The following is a 17,500-nucleotide window of genomic DNA, read 5'->3' on the forward strand; positions in this document are numbered from 1 at the left end:
TGACCGGGAATCGAACTTCGGACTTTCCGCGTTCCGAGGACGACTGCTTCACGTGGGCCTCGTGATGGTTATGGTTTTGAATTCGGATTATGTCAGTAATGATGAATATTTTTTCAACATCATTCAACTAGTTTTTCATCATCTTACAGTATCAATTACTTGTAGGTAAGTAAATTGCGCAAAGATGTAAATAAAATGGTAGCTCAAGTGGTTCTAGGGGTTGCAATGCATTTCGTTGTCGATAACCAACGCGTCTATCCTTGTAGACAATATCATCGCGCAAGAGAGAGACTGAGTTACGGTTGGCAAAGGCGAGGTTCAAGGAAGGTAGCAAATAAAAGGTATCGGTATTTGATCTATAAGGTTGTCAAACTGCTAATGTATTGATGATAACTTACGCAGTCACCACCCCGAACAGTGTTATTAAAAGGAATTTAACTGACCAAAATTTAAATATTTTTTGTCATGAAATAGTGTAGCTTTATCAAATAGGAAGTGCTTCCTCTCTTAGAAAGCACCAACTACATCTATTCCTGGCAGGATTTATACCCTAAGTCATCATAAATCCGTTGGCGGTGAGTGCACGGTACAAATTAATGTCGGTTATATTTAATTTTTCGTAAACATTGGTTACGCGGTGCAGTCACACGTGATCCCTACCCCCAGCTCCCAGCTGCCTAAACCCACAGTTACACTGGTCAACGGAAGGGTTAGATTCCAATGACCTAGGTGGATTTCGTTCAAGATTGGAGGCTTTGGTTTGGAATCCAAGCCTAGGGGTGCCCAACCCCAATACCGTTGTAATACTTTGGAAGAGATCCCAGGAAGAAAAATTGAAGATATATGTTAAAAGTATTTATATTACGACATATTTGGAAAAAATATATGTACAGTACATACATACATACACACACACACACACACACACACACACACACACACACACAACTGCTTAAATGGATGGAAGACTTTTTGCAAGAAAGAAAAATGAGAGTAGTGATAAGAGACAAACACTCAAATTGGGATGAAGTAATAAGTGGTGTTCCACAAGGAACAGTTTTGGCCCCAATAATGTTTACTATATATATTAATGATATGGATGAAGAAATTCAAAGTTATATGAGCTTCTTTGCAGATGATGCAAAACTATTAAAAAAAGTGAACACGGAAGAAGATTGTGAGTCACTACAGAGTGATCTAAATAAAGTCTGGGAATGGAGTAGAAAGTGGGAGATGGAGTTCAATACTAAAAAGTGTAGTATAATGGAATTTGGAAAAAGCAAAAACAGAAGAACAGGATCATATAAAGTGGGAGAAGAAAGAATAAAAAAAGTTGAAAATGAGAAGGACCTGGGAGTCATTGTTATGAATAATATGTCACCTGAGAAACAAATAAGATTTTTTTGTGAAACTTATAATTTAATAAGAACAATCAAAGTGACATTTACATACCTGGATGAAGAAATGGTGAAGAAAATACTAATCACTCTGATAAGACCAAGATTGGAATATGCAGCAACGATGTGGTCACCAAGTACAAAAAAATGTATAAAAAAAACTTGAAAGAATACAAAGAGCAATTACAAAATTGGCACCAACACTCTCAAAACTATCATATGAAGAGAGACTAGCAAAACTTGAGCTACAGACACTACAGCAAAGAAGAGAGAGAGGAGATTTGATAGCTATTTACAGAATCATGAAAGGCATAGAAATTATTGATAGAGAGGATCTAATAAAATGGGATGATAGAAATACAAGAGGACACGGAAAGAAAATCAAGAAAGACAGCTATAGAAGAGATCTGAAAAAGAACAGCTTTCCTCACAGAGTAATAGACAGTTGGAACAAGTTAAATGAGAAAGTAGTGTGTGCAAAAACAATACATGAATCTAAAAATGGTTTAGATAAAATGAGATATGAAGATGGGACACCACGAGCATAGCTCCCCTTCCCGTAGAATACTAGGTAAATACAACTAGGTAAATACACACACACACACACACACACACACACACACACACACACACACACACACACATATATATATATATATATATATATATATATATATATATATGTGTGTGTGTGTGTGTGTGTGTGTGTGTGTGTGTGTGTGTGTGTGTGTGTGTGTGTGTGTGTGTGTGTGTGTGTGTGTGTGTGCGTGTGTACATATATATATATATATATATATATATATATATATATATATATATATATATATATATCAACCACAATACACTTTAAACACAGTCCAAAAGACTATAAACTAACCGAGCAAGTGGGTCTGCCCCACATCTATCATAACTCTTTCTTCCCTCCATTTCACTCTTTCCTTCCACTAAACCCCGAATTCTCCCCTCCCTCCCTCTCCCCCATATTATCTATCCTGCCCTCTAACTAATACACTTTAATTCTAAGCCATCAACATCGAGAGACTCGAGGAGGCCAACATGTAGAAATTGAAACGTGGTACGGCCAAGGACTCGAACCTGCGCTAGCACGTGACAAATGTTAGTGACTTAACCGATTGCGCCAAAGCGGGCAGGCCAAGCTCAGCACTCCAAGGAAGCAGCAGCTCAGCTGTTGGCAGAGCTGGTGCAGGAACATTGGCTATTCTGCAGTCTGTACACCATCCACACCAGGCACATAAAGAAACACATCCTGGAGCCGTACGATGGATTTGTCACTGATCCAGACACGGAAACAGCGACAAAGTGACAATTTTCAAGCGAGAGCAGTTGGCTTCCATGAAAGGATTATACAGATGATGGACGTGTTCTGCCAGGACTGAAATACGCGAGAAGATGGAACTGAAACATGGGGTGAAAATGGATTAAATGGAATGTGCTTTCCTGGAGGATCAACGAACCCAGAAGAAAATGTACTGTGAAGACTTCGTGGACAGGAACTGAATGAAAATGACGGAGCGTCGGAACAGGGATATACAGAGCCTTGAGAGAATGAGAACCGAATGTGAAAAGGAGAAGGAAATATCTGTGTCAATTGCATCCTTTGAGGACAGCGAACAGTCTGATTCTAAAGATCCTGGCATAGAAACACACAACACCTACTCTGATGTTGAATGTCATATTTCTGCTGAAGAAGGTAAAGGTCCAAGTGTTAGAAGCGGCGGATGTTATCGACGAAAGGCAATCAGGGTCATTCTGGGCCTATGGCAGTGTGGTTAGGAGAAGAGGATAGCTACCAGAAATCATGCTGGCATGGAACACAAGGAAAGATGAACTGAAGGAACAAGGCCCGCAGGACAAAGAGGCTGCCAATGTGACAGTACATCGGCGAAAATAAAAAACAAGAACTTGGACAAGCTGAAAAGAATGGGAGGACCATCCACCTCAGCTGCTGCAGTAGATGAGTATGTGGCAGACAATGGCAACAGCCAGTACACAAAGGTAGAACACCTGTACCTGGAGGTTTGCTATGTTCGAGAACAGACCCCATACATGCCGAGTGCCGTCCCTGGGCAGTTCTCAGTGACGTCCCCTCTTCCCCATCACCACTTCCAATCCCCACCATTCCTTACTGCCTGTTATAGCTATTAGCTTGCGAAATAATTAAACAGATTAAAAAAAAAATTATTTTATGTCCCTATTGCAGAAAGGACGAGGGGAAATATTCTATATACTGTTGATTCTCACGCAAAATTCGTATATTACGGTAAAATATTCAAGGCTCCTCTGACCTTTAGAGTGGAAGGGCGGTGAGCTAAACACATAGAACAGTTGAAGCTTTATTTACTGAACAAAATTGGGGCATGTTCAACATCTCACCCCACATAATTCCCCTAATATCCATAGCCAGCAAAATTAAAAAAAAAATAAAATAAACCACCCTTTGTGAACATTTTGCCAGCGGACGTTTGGGCCAGCATTCTCAACCTTTCCCAGTGTTCAATCCACCCTCTCCTCCTCCTCCTCCTCCTCCTCCTCCTCTTCCTTTCCCCCCCCTACTTCTTTTCTCTCCCCGTACCCTCCTTTCCCCTTATTTAATCTCAAGCATATGTATCTCAACTTGTACTTGAAAAAGGTGTAATAAGCGAAACGTCGTACAAATAAAGGCTCCGTCCTCATATGGTGTTTAACTCGTCAAAAGTGTTTGAGTTTAACGAGTTCTCCAGTAAGCTTAGTAGGATTGAGAGAACAGCATGGAACTGTTTCATAGCAGTTGTCAAGGGCTTCCTGGGGAACTACAGAGCTGAAGACTATCAGCAGCTGGTGCAGGACCTGGTAAAGGCTTTTGGCGCCATGGGATGCAGGATGCCCCATAAACTTCGTATGCTGGACGCTCACCTGGACAAATTTAAGGACAATATGGGCACCTACTCAGAAGAAGAAGGCGAGCGATTCCACTGAGATTTGAAGGAAATAGAGCGGAGGTACCAGGGCCACTACAATGAGAAAATGATGGTGGACTATGGGGGCTGGTGCAGGAGTGCATTCTGGACTCCAACCGCAAATCCAGGAAATCCAGTCATTTCTGACGTGTTTAAGTTGCTTTATAACTGTCATTTGTTTTTACTTGTTTGTTTCTGGTAAGCTTGTGTCACAAAATAAATTTATACTCTGTTGATTTAATTATATGAATCGATAAATAAAATCTTGAAAAATATGAAAATTTCGAAATATCAGTCCTGATCACAAACCCAAACTTCTCATTAAATCATAGTGTTTATATTATATTATATTATATATATATATATATATATATATATATATATATATATATATATATATATATATATATATATATATATATATATATATATATATATAATGGGATATAACAAATCAGGAAATGGCAGAAACCGGATAACAAAAAATGTGTTACACGGTGTTATCACTGTAGTGTAAAACAATGATCTATCATTTACGCGCGAAAAATCTTCTCACCATTTTCGTCGTGATGGAGTGGAATACTGAAGTTAGCTATGCTCTAATAGAGAAGATACGACCACAAGAGGCGCTTTGGGATGCGAGGCATCCCGATAACATCTAAGAAATAATAATATAATCTCTCTCTTACTATGTCAGCCCTTCAGTTACCATTCTCTGTGGATGACAAACATCTTCTGCCTAGTGTTCGATAATTTAAGTGTGTGTGATTCATCATAGTGTTGGATCACGTGTTGTACTAGTGATCGACAGCTATTACCCTCTCAAATGAAAGTTCAGAGTTCATATATGACCGATCTATGGGTAACGCTATGACCTTACACCCACACACACAGCTCTCGGACCACGAGAGTTGGAGTAACGACTTGCAGCGCAGCGATACTGAAATTATTTCAACCCTGAACGGAATTCAAATTCTGACCATTAGATTAGTGTTGCGAACACTACCACTGCGCCATCAAGACATGTCCATGTGTGTGTGTGTGTGTGTGTGTGTGTGTGTGTGTGTGTGTGTGTGTGTGTGTGTGTGTGTGTGTGAGAGAGAGAGCGAGAGAGATTCACCATGGTCTTGGATCACGTGTTGGACTCATGATCGACAGCTATTTCCCTCCCGAAAGAGAGCTCTGAGCTCATATATGACCGATCTATGGGTAATGTTGTGACCTTACACGCACACACACACACAACTCCCCGTCCACGAGAGTTGGAGTAACGACTCGCAGCGCAGCGATACTGAAATTATTTCAGCCCTGGGCAGGATTCGAACTCGGACCATTGTAGTAGCTGTTCCGAACGCTACCACTGCGCCGTCGAGTGTGTGATTCACTATGGTCTTGGATCACGTGTTAGACTCGTGATCGACAGCCATTTCCCTCTCGGATGAGAGCTCAGACTTCATATATGATCAATTTATGGGTAATGCTGTGACTTTACGTGCGCGCACACCCAATCCCCCCCACGAGAGTTAGAGTAACGACCCGCAGCGCAGCGATACTGAAATTATTTCAGCTTTGGGCGGGATTCAAATCCTTACTGCTCTAATAGCGATTGCGAACGTTACCACTGCACCGTGTGTGTGTGTGTGTGTGTGTGTGTGTGTGTTCACCATGGTCTTTGAATCACATACTGGACTCGTGATCGACAGTTTTCCCTCCCGGATGAGAGCTCAGAGCTCGTATGACCGATCTATGGGTAATGCTGTGACCTTACACGCACACACACACCCAACTCCCCGCCCACGAGAGTTGGAGTAACGATACTGAAATTATTTCAGCCCTGGACAGGATTCGAACCCAGACCGCCGTAGTGACAGTCGGAACCTCTACCAACCGCGCCACCGAGTGTGTAGAAGTTTGCGTGCGTGTGCGTGTGTGTGTGTTTACCTAGTTGTATCTTACAGGAAGGTGAGCTACGTTCGTGATGTCCCGTCTCTGTATCTAGCCATGTCTAATTTGCTCTTAAATTCGTGTATGGTTTTTGCACACACTATTGTTTCGTCTAGTTTGTCCATGCATCCACCACTCTGTGGGGATAGCTGCTCTTTTTCAGGTCTCGTCTATAACTGTCCTTTTTGAGCTTCCTCCCATGTCCTTTTGTATTTCTCTTATCCCAATTTAGTAAGTCTTCTCTATCAAAGACTTCCATGCCTCTCATGATTCTGTAGATAGTCAACAAGTCACCTCTTTCTCTCCTTTGTTCCAGAGTCGGTAATTCTAGTTTTGACAATCTCTCTTCATATGACAGATTTGATAGTGTTGGAGCCATCTTCATAGTTACTCTGGATTCTCCCAATTTTCCTTATATTCTTTTTAGTACTGGGTGACCATAGTGTCGCTGCGTACTGCAATTCTGACATTATCAGTGTGACCTGTATTTTCTTTACCATTTCTTCATTCAACTAAGTAAAAGCCACCTTTATTAATCTTAGCAAGTTGTAGCTTTCTCCGTCAATTTTGTTTATCTGTTTATCAGGGGACATATCCTTTGTGATGATTACTCCCAGGTCTTTTTTCAGATCCCACTTTCTTTCCTTCCTGTGCACCAATTTTATATTGTCCTAGTATATATATATATATATATATATATATATATATATATATATATGTATATATATAATATATATATAATATATATATAATATATATATAATATATATATAATATATATATTATATATAATATATATAATATATATATATAATATATATAATATAATATATATATATATTATATATATTTTTTTTTTTTACTTTTTCCAAATTCCAGTATGCTACATTTCTTAACGTTGAAGTCCATTTCCCACTTCTGATTCCATTCCCAAACTCTCTGCAGTGAGTCATAATCCGTTTCAGTACTCACTTTCTTCAACAGTTTAGAGTCATCTGCAAAGAAGCTCATGTACATTCCACACCCTCGTCCATGTCATTCACATAAATAGCAAGCATTATTGGAGCCAATACTGATCCTTGATGATCTCCACTAATCACCTCTTCCCAAGAAGAACTCTCATCTCTGAGCACTACTCTCATTTTTCTTCCATGCAAGAAGACTTCCATCCATTTCAGTAGTTTACCTTGTATCCCTCCTATGGTTTCCAGTTTTCTTAATAATTTTGAGGTATTTTGTCAAACGCTTTTTGTAGGTCTAGAAAAGCACAATAAGCCCATCCCTTTCCTGTATTATATCTAGTAGTCTTGTAGTTGGTGGCACATGATCTTCCCTGTCTAAACCTGAATCGTCTTGGAATTAGTATATTGTTCTCCCCCAGATATTTTATATTTTTTTTTTTTTTTTTTTTTTTTTTTTTTACTTTTTCACAAATTTTGGCTACCGTGCTTGTAAGGGAAACCGGTCTGTAATTTGTTGGGTCTTCCTCGTTTCCTCCTTTATATATTGGTACGATATCGGCATTTTTCCAGTCTGGTATTTTTCCTTCTTTGAGTGAGCAACTTAGTGTGTGTGTAATTCACCATGGTCTTCGATCACGTGTTGGATTCGTGATCGACAGCTACTACCTTCCCAATGAGAGCTCAGAGGTCATGCATTACCGATCTATGGGTAATGCTGTGACCCAACACACACACCCAACTTCCCGCCCACGAGAGTTGGAGTAACGACTCGCAGCGCAGCGATACTGAAGTTATTTCAGTTCTGGGCGGGATTCGAACCCGGACCACCTTAGTGACGGCCGGGAATAACCAATGTGTCATCGTGCATTTACCTAGTTGTATTCTACGGGAAGAGGAGCTATGCTTGTGGTGTCCCGTCTTTGTATCTCGCAATACCTAGTTTGCACACACCATTGTTTCGTCCAATTTGTTCCAGACATCCACCACTCTGTGTGAAAAGCTGTTCTTTTTTTCAAATCTCTTCTATAACTGTCCTTTTTGAGTGTCTTTTCATGTCCCTTTATTTTTCTTCCACCCGAATTTAATAAGTCTTCTCTATCAAGGACTTCCATGCCTTTCATAAATCTATAAATGGCCAACAGATCACCTCTTTCTCTTCTTTGTTCCAGTATGTGTGTGTGTAATTCACCATGGTCTTGGATCACGTGTTGGACTCGTGATCGACAGCTATTTCTCTCCCAGAAGAGAGCTCAGTGCTCATATATGACCGATCTATGAGTAATGCTGTGACCTTACACGCACTCACACCCCCAAATCCCCGCCCACGAGTTGGGGTAACGACTCGCAGCGCAGCGATACTGAAATTATTTCAGCCCTGGGTGTGTGTGTGTGTGTGTGTGTGTGTGTGTGTGTGTGTGTGTGTGTGTGTGTGTGTGTGTGTGTGTGTGTGTGTGTGTTTACCTAGTTGTATTTTACGGGAAAAGAGCTATGCTCGTAGTGCCCGCTTTTGTATCTTTCAGCATCCAGTTTGATATTAAATTCTTGTGTGTGTGTGTGTGTGTGTGTGTGTGTGTGTGTGTGTGTGTGTGTGTGTGTGTGTGTGTGTGTGTGTGAGAGAGAGAGAGAGAGAGAGAGAGAGAGAGAGAGAGAGAGAGAGAGAGAGAGAGAGAGAGAGAGAGAGAGAGATTCACCATGGTCTTGGATCACGTGTTGGACTCGTGATCGACAGCTATTTCCCTCCCGGAAGAGAGCTGAGCTCATATATGACCGATCTATGGGAAATGCTGTGACCTTACACGCACACACACACCCAACTCCCCGCCCACGAGAGTTGTAGTAACACCCCACAGAGCAGCGATACTGAAATTACTTCAGCCCTGGGTGGGATTCTATCCCGGACCTCCGTAGTGGCAGCCGGGAACTCTAACCAGTGCGCCACGAAGTGTGTGTGATTCACCATGGCCTTGGATCACGTGTTGGACTCGTGATCGACAGCTATTTCCCTCCCGGAAGAGAGCTGAGCTCATATATGACCGATCTATGGGAAATGCTATGACCTTACACGCACACACACCCAACTCCCCGCCCACGAGAGTTGGAGTAACACCCCACAGAGCAGCGATACTGAAATTACTTCAGCCCTGGGTGGGATTCTATCCCGGACCTCCGTAGTGGCAGCCGGGAACTCTAACCAGTGCGCCACGAGGTGTGTGTGATTCACCATGGCCTTGGATCACGTGTTGGACTCGTGGTCGACAGCTATTTCCCTCCCGGATGAGAGCTTAGAGCTCATATATGACAGTTCTATGGGTAATGCTGTGACCTTACACACACACATACACACACCCAACTCCCCGTCCACGAGAGTTGGAGTAACGATCCGCAGCGCAGCGATACTGAAATTGTTTCAGCCCTGGGCGGGATTCGAACCCGGACCTCCGTAGTGGCAGCCGGGAACTCTATCACTTGCGCCATCTAATAGTGTGTGTGTGTGTGTGTGTGTGTGTGTGTGTGTGTGTGTGTGTGTGTGTGTGTGTGTGTGTGTGTGTGTGTGTGTGTGTTCACCATAGTCTTTGGATCACGTGTTAGACTCGTGATCGACAGCTATTTCCCTCTCGGATGAGAGCTCAGAGCTCGTATGACCGATCTATGGGTAATGTTGTGACCTTACACGCACACACACACCTCAACTCCCCGCCCACGAGAGTTGGAGTAACGACTCGAAGCGCAGCAATACTGAAATTATTTCAGTTACGGGCAGGATTCGAATCCGGACCGCCGTACTGACAGCCGGAGTTTCTACCAACTGCGCCACCGAGTCATGTGTTTACTTTTGTGTGTGTGTGTGTGTGTGTGTGTGTGTGTGTGTGTGTGTGTGTGTGTGTGTGTGTGTGTGTGTGTGTGTATGTGTGTGTGTGTGTGTGTGTGTGTGTGTGTGTGTGTGTGTGTGTGTGTGTGTGTGTGTGTGTGTGTGTGTGTGTGTGTGTGTGTGTGTGTGTGTGTGTGTAAGAGATGCACAGATTGTCAAATATGATTTTTAGAGAGATCGCGTGTTGTTCAAAGTTATTTAGAGTAAAATGTGATAAACTGGCATGCATAGCGTACGTTCTGCCTCATTCTGAATAGAGGGTGGGGCATGGTGTAGCTCCGCTTACGTGATTGGTGGGAATATATCAACGATGAGGTCGGACTCGCGTCTAACCACTTGTTCAAGGATGGTTCATTGACGCTTTACTAGCTAAAACTTTGAGTCCCCTGCAAACTTGTTTTTTTTTTTTTTTTCATCAATGAGGTATTACAATAGTTTTCTTCCTCTGTTGCCAGTTCTCAAGACTAGAGCACGCTAGGAAAAATTAAGATTAAGAGAAAACTGCCATGCACTCTGTGTACGACAGTAACTGTGCATCACTGTCGTAGTAGACAGTAAAAATGTATCATGTCACATCTCGGTCTCCGCACTGGTGTTTGTTTACAGCGCGGCAACAAGTTTCAATTTTAGCAGCAACATCTGGTCGCATCGTGGTTACAAAACAGAGCATTCACCTCATTGTGACGCAGGAATCGTATCCCAATTATCAAACTGCTTTAGATCCATTTATGCCATCCGCCTGAACAGTTTCTTTAAATTCATTCCACGAATTAATGCAACTGTGCAGATCACTGTATTCTGAACGTCCTTCAAACAGGTCATAAGGTTCTTGATTTGATCTCTTGGCATGCTTGCGTCCCCTGCTATTACATCTCCACTGTTATCTCATTTACACCCTTCATCGATATGATAGCAATCGCGTAGGCTTTTTCTCTTCTTTCTTTGTGTAGCCAGTCTCAATTTGTCTAGCAAAATGTGTCGCCCTTTATCTATCTCTCTACTCTAATGGCGTAATCAGAGGCGTTTTGCTCTTTCTTTCGCAAAGTTGTGGGTACAAATCCTGAACTCCTCTCCCAATACCAACAGTAACTGTTACATTCCCCAACCAGAGCCCTTACATGCCTAAGTGACGAACGTTCCGGGGTAAAGTTCTCAATGACATCCCCAATCACCACTCTCCACATCAACCATCCCTTACTGCCTATGATCCTAGTTTGTGCAACGTGACTTTAGGATACCGATATACATAATAAAAGGTGTATTTGTTGTGTGTGCCGTATAATTAAATAAAAATTAAAGAATATCTTTATGTGTTCGTATTTCCTGGAAAATATTGATTTCAAAATAAATAAATTACCATAAGAATGATAAGATCAGAAGATAATGATCTTATTAGTAGTTTACATCAGGAATTTCCTTGCTTTGCTTCTGGCAAATTCGTGAATGATGTCACTAAAGCTCATATTCATCAGTGTCAGATTCAATGCTGAGGACTGCTTGATTTGACAAGTCTATCTTGGCCCATGGAACTCCTCAAGTATGTCTTGATGAGCTTTAGTTTGCTGAAAGATCTTTTCAAGAGGCAACTGATATTCTCACAGTTAGGTCTCAGTGCAACACGAAAGTTAATTAATCCTTCACCATATTTCTCGATGAAAGCAGGGAATCAAACTTGTTCATTTTTTTCTTCTTGTAGACACCTTAGGTATATCTTGCGAAATAATAATATTTTAAAATTTGTATGTAATGTCCCTATTGCAGAAATGATAATGGAAAATATTTTCTATTTTGTTTATTCTAACGCAAAAATCGTCGATTACGGAAACATGTTCAAATAGGACTTCTTTGATATATTTCTTATTGTCCTTATTCTGTCAGCTTTGTGGGCGGCAAGTCCTCTTGGCTGGAATTGTCGCCCCCGGGCACATGCCTCCCTGCCCTCCCATGTAAGGGACCTGGTCCCAACAGTCCGATCGCATGATAGAACTTCGGCTCAGCTATGCGCCTCATAGAATAGGCTTCTCACCTTCCCTTTAGGGTATGAAAACTACGGTTTAACATTTCAGAATTACATTTGAAAACTAACCGGTCACCTTTGTTTTAACCAGCGTAGATTCTCTAAATGTAGATACTTTAGAAATTCGAATCTTGAAGGCCTTCTAATCCGAAGACGTGATCCCTTGATTAGAGGTTTCCAAAATAGAAGTCCCTCCACGTCCTGAGCTCAGGGAAATCTGATTACTGTTCCGACGTTAGTGCGCACAGTATTCCAAGGGACTCTTACGAGTTCGAAAAGAGCTCAGAAGGCCACGGGTTATTAATATTTACTTTAAGTAATTTCTCAAAGTTAATTCCCGATTTATTAAACCAAAATTGTTACATGGATTTAATAAACAAAATAAAAGGGAGGGGAGTTTATCTATTTATTTATTTATTTACTTATTATTTATTTATTATCTTATTTAAAGTTACGATAGGCGTGGTCACTAAGATTCCCAATAACAATTACCACATGGGCGAGGACCACATTACTGCTGCATATTCCGATTTAGGAGGGGAAAATGAGATCTCTCCCGTGATCCTGTTTCTTTTTTTCAGATACGTTGTCCATATCCAAGATGGGTTTCTTTCCTCCACTACATTAGTATTTAATTTTAATTTGAATAACTCTGTAACAGTCTCTTTTACTGTTTGTAAAATAAAATAAAGATTACCATTTATGGCTCCAGTCATCTGTTGTCAAGACATTCTTGTAGCAGTTTGTCAATGTGTTGCTTAATTTATTGGCGTCGTCTGCAAATACAACGAGAAGCTTGCCCGTTAAACATGAAATTTGCCTGGAAGGTGTAAATATATGTACCGTCATTGGAACCGTCTTCCGATGACATGAGAAAAGAAGAGAAAGACAGAGAGAAGGGAAGGGAAGAAGGGAGTACATCAGTAAGAGAAAGAAGAGAAAGAAGAGAAAAAGAGGGGAGAGAGAGGGGTGTGACAGGCGGAGATGGAAGGCATAGACAGAGAAATTTAGAATTTGAGAGGGACAAGGAGAATGTAGGGGGTGAAGAGAGAGGGGGGAAGAAATGGACGAGGGAGGAGATGAAGAGCGTGGCTGGGGTACATGTGAGAGGGACAGGGGGGGGAGAGAGCGGGGGCCCAAGAGAGAAAGAGAGGGGGGGGGGGAGACAGAGGTGGGAAGAAGGGAGTATAGGAGAGAGAGAGGATGAGAAAAAGGGAAAGAGAGGGTAACAAAGAGGCAGAGAAAGGTAGATTTTGAGAGAGGGTCGGAGGAAGAGCGGGGGGGGGCAAATAGAGAGGTGTAGAGGGGAGAGGGAGAAGAGTGATGGAGAGTGACAGGGGTAGAGAGAGGGACAGTGGAAGAAGACAGGTGAGGCATGGCAGGGAGAGACGAACAAGGAGAGGGACAGAGGGGAAGGGATGGGGAGGGAAGGAGAGTTATCCGAAACACGATAAAGGGGAGTTTATGTAAGGGTTAGTCACCCATCCTCTCTCTCTTTCCTCCCATCCCTTAGTATCATCCTCTCTCTCCTCCCATCCCTTAGTATCATCCTCTCTCTCCTCCCATCCGTTAGTATCATCCTCTCTCTCCCCCACCCCCTTTTTTAACTTACAAAAAAAGAAGTAAAGAATGTGATCACCGTATAAAATATTGGGTGAGAGGTTGGAGCAGATCCTTTTTAACTTTCACCGCACGCAAATGCGCGCGCACTGAGGCCGCGCGAGTATTCTTGAAAAAGGCGGGAAAGGAGGCCTACGTAGAAGCATTTTGGGCACGAGATAGGGACAGAGACCAGCAATGCCATCGGCCGGACAGACTGGGGAGTGGGGACCGTTCAGCTTGATGTGTGACGTGTTGAAAAATTCGACGTGGTGGATGACGTCAGCATTCCTCTACCCCAAATCCGTCGGCCAAAAAGTAAAAAAAAACACGCTGCCTGCAAGGTTCATTGGAAAGAGGTGGACTAATGAATGCTCTTGTAAACCTCTGAAAACTTGTTCATGATGAAACAAAGAGATCTTGGCACTAAGCGAGTGGGATCGGTAACCAGAATTGTATGTGGAAGAGGTAGGGGGGGCGGAAGGTCGTACGACTGAGGGATTTTGAGGAAAGGTGTGCAGGATCCCCCATCATCATTTAGGAACACTTCGTCTGGACATAACTTCCTTCCCATTCCCTCACTTCATGGCAATAAAACACACCATGAAATTCACCATAACTCCCTTCCATTGTAGCACAACCCTCCACAGAGTGGTGAAGGCTCTCAAATGAGACTTAGGGTGTTCTTCGTATCAGTTCAGCCTGTGTATAACTTCCCAGGCCATTACCAGTCTAGTGACTTCTATGTTCTCATTCCATTGGAGACATGCATCTCGCAACTTGGATAGGAACTTCTACAAAGCGTTTGAGTTCTAGTCTTCGATACAAGAGAGCTAACGTTGCTGCTGTTGTTATGGGCTGTAGCTTACCAGCGCTTCTGTCCTTAAGGAAGAAAGTGAAGAGAGTGAGGGGGTTAAGTCAGGTAGAGAGGAAAAGGAAATAGGTGCAAATGTACAAATATTAATGGAAGTGAAGGTGATAAGGAGAAGATGGGTGCAGTGAGTTGTTAAACGTGGAGGAGGTTAGGAAGGGATTCATTGTGGTAGTGGGAGGAGCTATGAAAATGACTAATGGAAGAGGAAAACAAGACAATAAAATGTTAGGTACAAGGAGCTTTGAATACTGTAAAAGCTGATTAGGTACCTGAGTTGGATGGATGTCATGCAGTGTCTGAAAAAGGGAGGTACGGTTATAGTGTATTGGCTAGTGAGGTTGTTTATTGCGTATCTCAAGGACATAAGGGTGCCGGAGGACTAGAAGAAGGTTTGTATAGTTCCTCTTTACAAAGGAAAAGGGGACAAATAATGATGTTTTAGAGGGATCAGTTGGTTCAGCGTAGTTGGAAAAGCATGTGGGAGGATCTTTAGAGGATCGGGAGAGAAAGTGGGAATAACTGGTGAATAGTAGTGTGTGTTTAGGAAAGGTAAAGAGTGCATGGAAATAGAATGTGGAAAGGCAGAATTGCGAGGTTTTGACAAAAGGTATGGATGATTTTTGGGCCTTTATGGATCTAGAGAAGGATTATGACAAGGTAAACAGGAAAGCTATGTGGGAGGAATTGCAAATACGTGGGATTGGGGAAAACTATTTAGTGCAGTCAAGATATTTTGCGATAGTAGTCCTCATGTTAGAATTGGGAATGGTGAGAGTTGTCTGAGGTGAAAGTGGACCTGCATCAGGGTTGTGTCATGTTGCTATGACTGTTTAATGTGTACATGTATGTGGTGGAACGGGGGTTAAATGTGAGGGTGATGGACAAGGGACTGGAGATAGTGAAGAGACGTGGTAGGTGAGCCAGTTGATGTTTGCGGATGATATTACGCTTGTGGCAGGGTTAGAGGAAGGTCTAAGGCAGTTGGTGACTAAGTTTGGGAAGGTATGTGGGAGGAGAAAGTTAAAAGTAAATGAGGATAAAAGAAAGGTGATAGGATGTACAAAGGTAGTGTGTGGTAGCAAGTTGGAAGCAAGTCTGAGAGAATATAGGAAGTGGATACTGTTAAGTATTTAGGGTCACATGTAGCAGGAAATGGAGGAGTGGGGGTGGAGGCAAACTGTAGAGTGAGGGAAGCAATAAATATCATGGAAATTTGAAAAGTGTCACGAGAAATAGGCATCTGGAAGTGGATGCAATGAGATTATATGAAGGGGCGATTGTGCCTTCGGCACTTTACGGGGCGAAGATTTGGAATTTAAGAGAGACAGAAAGTAGAAATTTGAATGTGAGATGAAGTGTCTGAGGAGTACGATGTGGGTGACAATGCTGGATAGAATGAGAAATAAAGAGGTGAGGAGGAGAGCGGGGGTAGATAGGGAGATGGCAGATAGGGCTGATGAAATATTATTGGGATGGTTTGGATACATAAAGTGAGTGAAGGAAATGTAATAATAAAGACTGGAAAGCAGAGGTGGGTGGAGTGAACTTTAGGGGACGACCGAGGATGAGATGGATGGATGGGATGAAAGGAGCGTTGAGCAAGAGAGGAATGTCTGTTGAGCAGGGAAGGGAGAAGGCAGTGGTTAGGTGTGTGTAAAAATGATCGTGTGGATGATATTCTGAAGTACCCCGAAGGGATTTCTACCCGTCCTCTCTATTCTTCTCATAAGGGGACGAGGGAAGGGCGTCCTGTAAATGAAGCTCCCTGCTGTGGATGTACCGTTTACTGCTGGATTAGTTCTGACCCTGGCAGTGGGCAGAAGACAAGGATGACCATTCATCCACGAGGAGCTAAGTTGAGAGGGAAAATCGGTGGTGGATAGGATGTGGAGTGAGTGGAAGTGGGAGCGTACCTTGGCTGGCTACCACCCTTGTACGGGGGAAGAGGCACTTAGTAGATATATGGTCTCTTCACTGGCTCCACCATCTGTCTGATAGTATCCCTAAAGATGGAATAATCATCTCAATAAATAAACAAATAAATAAAATAAACTTTCTCCTCAACGGTTGATAAGTTTTTTACTGTAATTCATGTTTAGTAAATAATTTCCTTTTTCTTTACCTACTGCAATTCATTACTTTTTGTTTGACCGAAATCTTTTTTCACTTTGTCGTTGTAACTAACGTGGGACAAACCACTCGTAACAGTAAAATCTTTCAAATAATCATCCTGGCTGTCGCAGGGATCGATCAGGAGACTAACGTGATGCCAGACCCCGTTCTAAAGAAACTCCGCTGAGGGTACAAAAGAGCCACAACCTGATATTAACTAATGCCCAGGAATAAAGGTGACTGCCAACTGCCGTCATATATCCTTTTCACGTAACCACCGACCTCACCCGTAAAGAACAGTAGTCTCTCACCGGAATTATTATTTGAAATATTTCACTGTTACGAGTGGTTTGTTCCATGTTAGTCACAACGGTGAAGAGAATAAAGGTTTCGCTGGCGAACAAGTTTTTCTAAACTTGGCCCGTGAAGTAATAGATGAGTTAAACAATGACATGCTAGATACCATGTTAGACGGAACTCTGTCTTTGATGTAAATTGTCTAAAGCAGTTGTAGCCGTCTGGGGTCCTCTCTCTAACCGATGATTTTGGTGGACTTAACTAAGTTTTCCCAAATAAATTCTTGGTTGTGGTATTTTGTGTGTTGTTTGATGGCTCCTTCTTGCAGATACATTGTCAGACGTCTGCTGAGGATGTATCTAGATATTTAACTATATTTACCTAATTCTAGTATACAGGAAAGAATCAACGCTCGTTAGATTTAGTTTCCTACTCTTTAATTCATCATACCTAACCTCAAGTTCATTCATAG

At 42.2% G+C, this 17,500-nt stretch overlaps 1 protein-coding gene across 2 annotated transcripts in view; it reads right to left on the minus strand.

The window, feature by feature from the left end:
- Positions 1-17,500, minus strand: part of LOC143038120 (dimethylglycine dehydrogenase, mitochondrial-like) — a 105,032-nt gene that overhangs the window by 81,381 nt on the left and 6,151 nt on the right. Inside the window, exon 2 of one of the 2 annotated variants that reach the window (XM_076207116.1) lies at positions 16,533-16,622. The exons of the other annotated variant lie outside the window; for it this stretch is intronic. The gene's annotated coding sequence lies outside the window, so the exon portion shown is untranslated. The remainder of the gene's footprint in view (positions 1-16,532; positions 16,623-17,500) is intronic. 2 annotated transcript variants of the gene reach the window in all.

Source organism: Oratosquilla oratoria, chromosome 23, assembly GCF_046742065.1.
Source record: "Oratosquilla oratoria isolate Oo_2021 chromosome 23, ASM4674206v1, whole genome shotgun sequence".
Taxonomy (NCBI): domain Eukaryota; kingdom Metazoa; phylum Arthropoda; class Malacostraca; order Stomatopoda; family Squillidae; genus Oratosquilla; species Oratosquilla oratoria.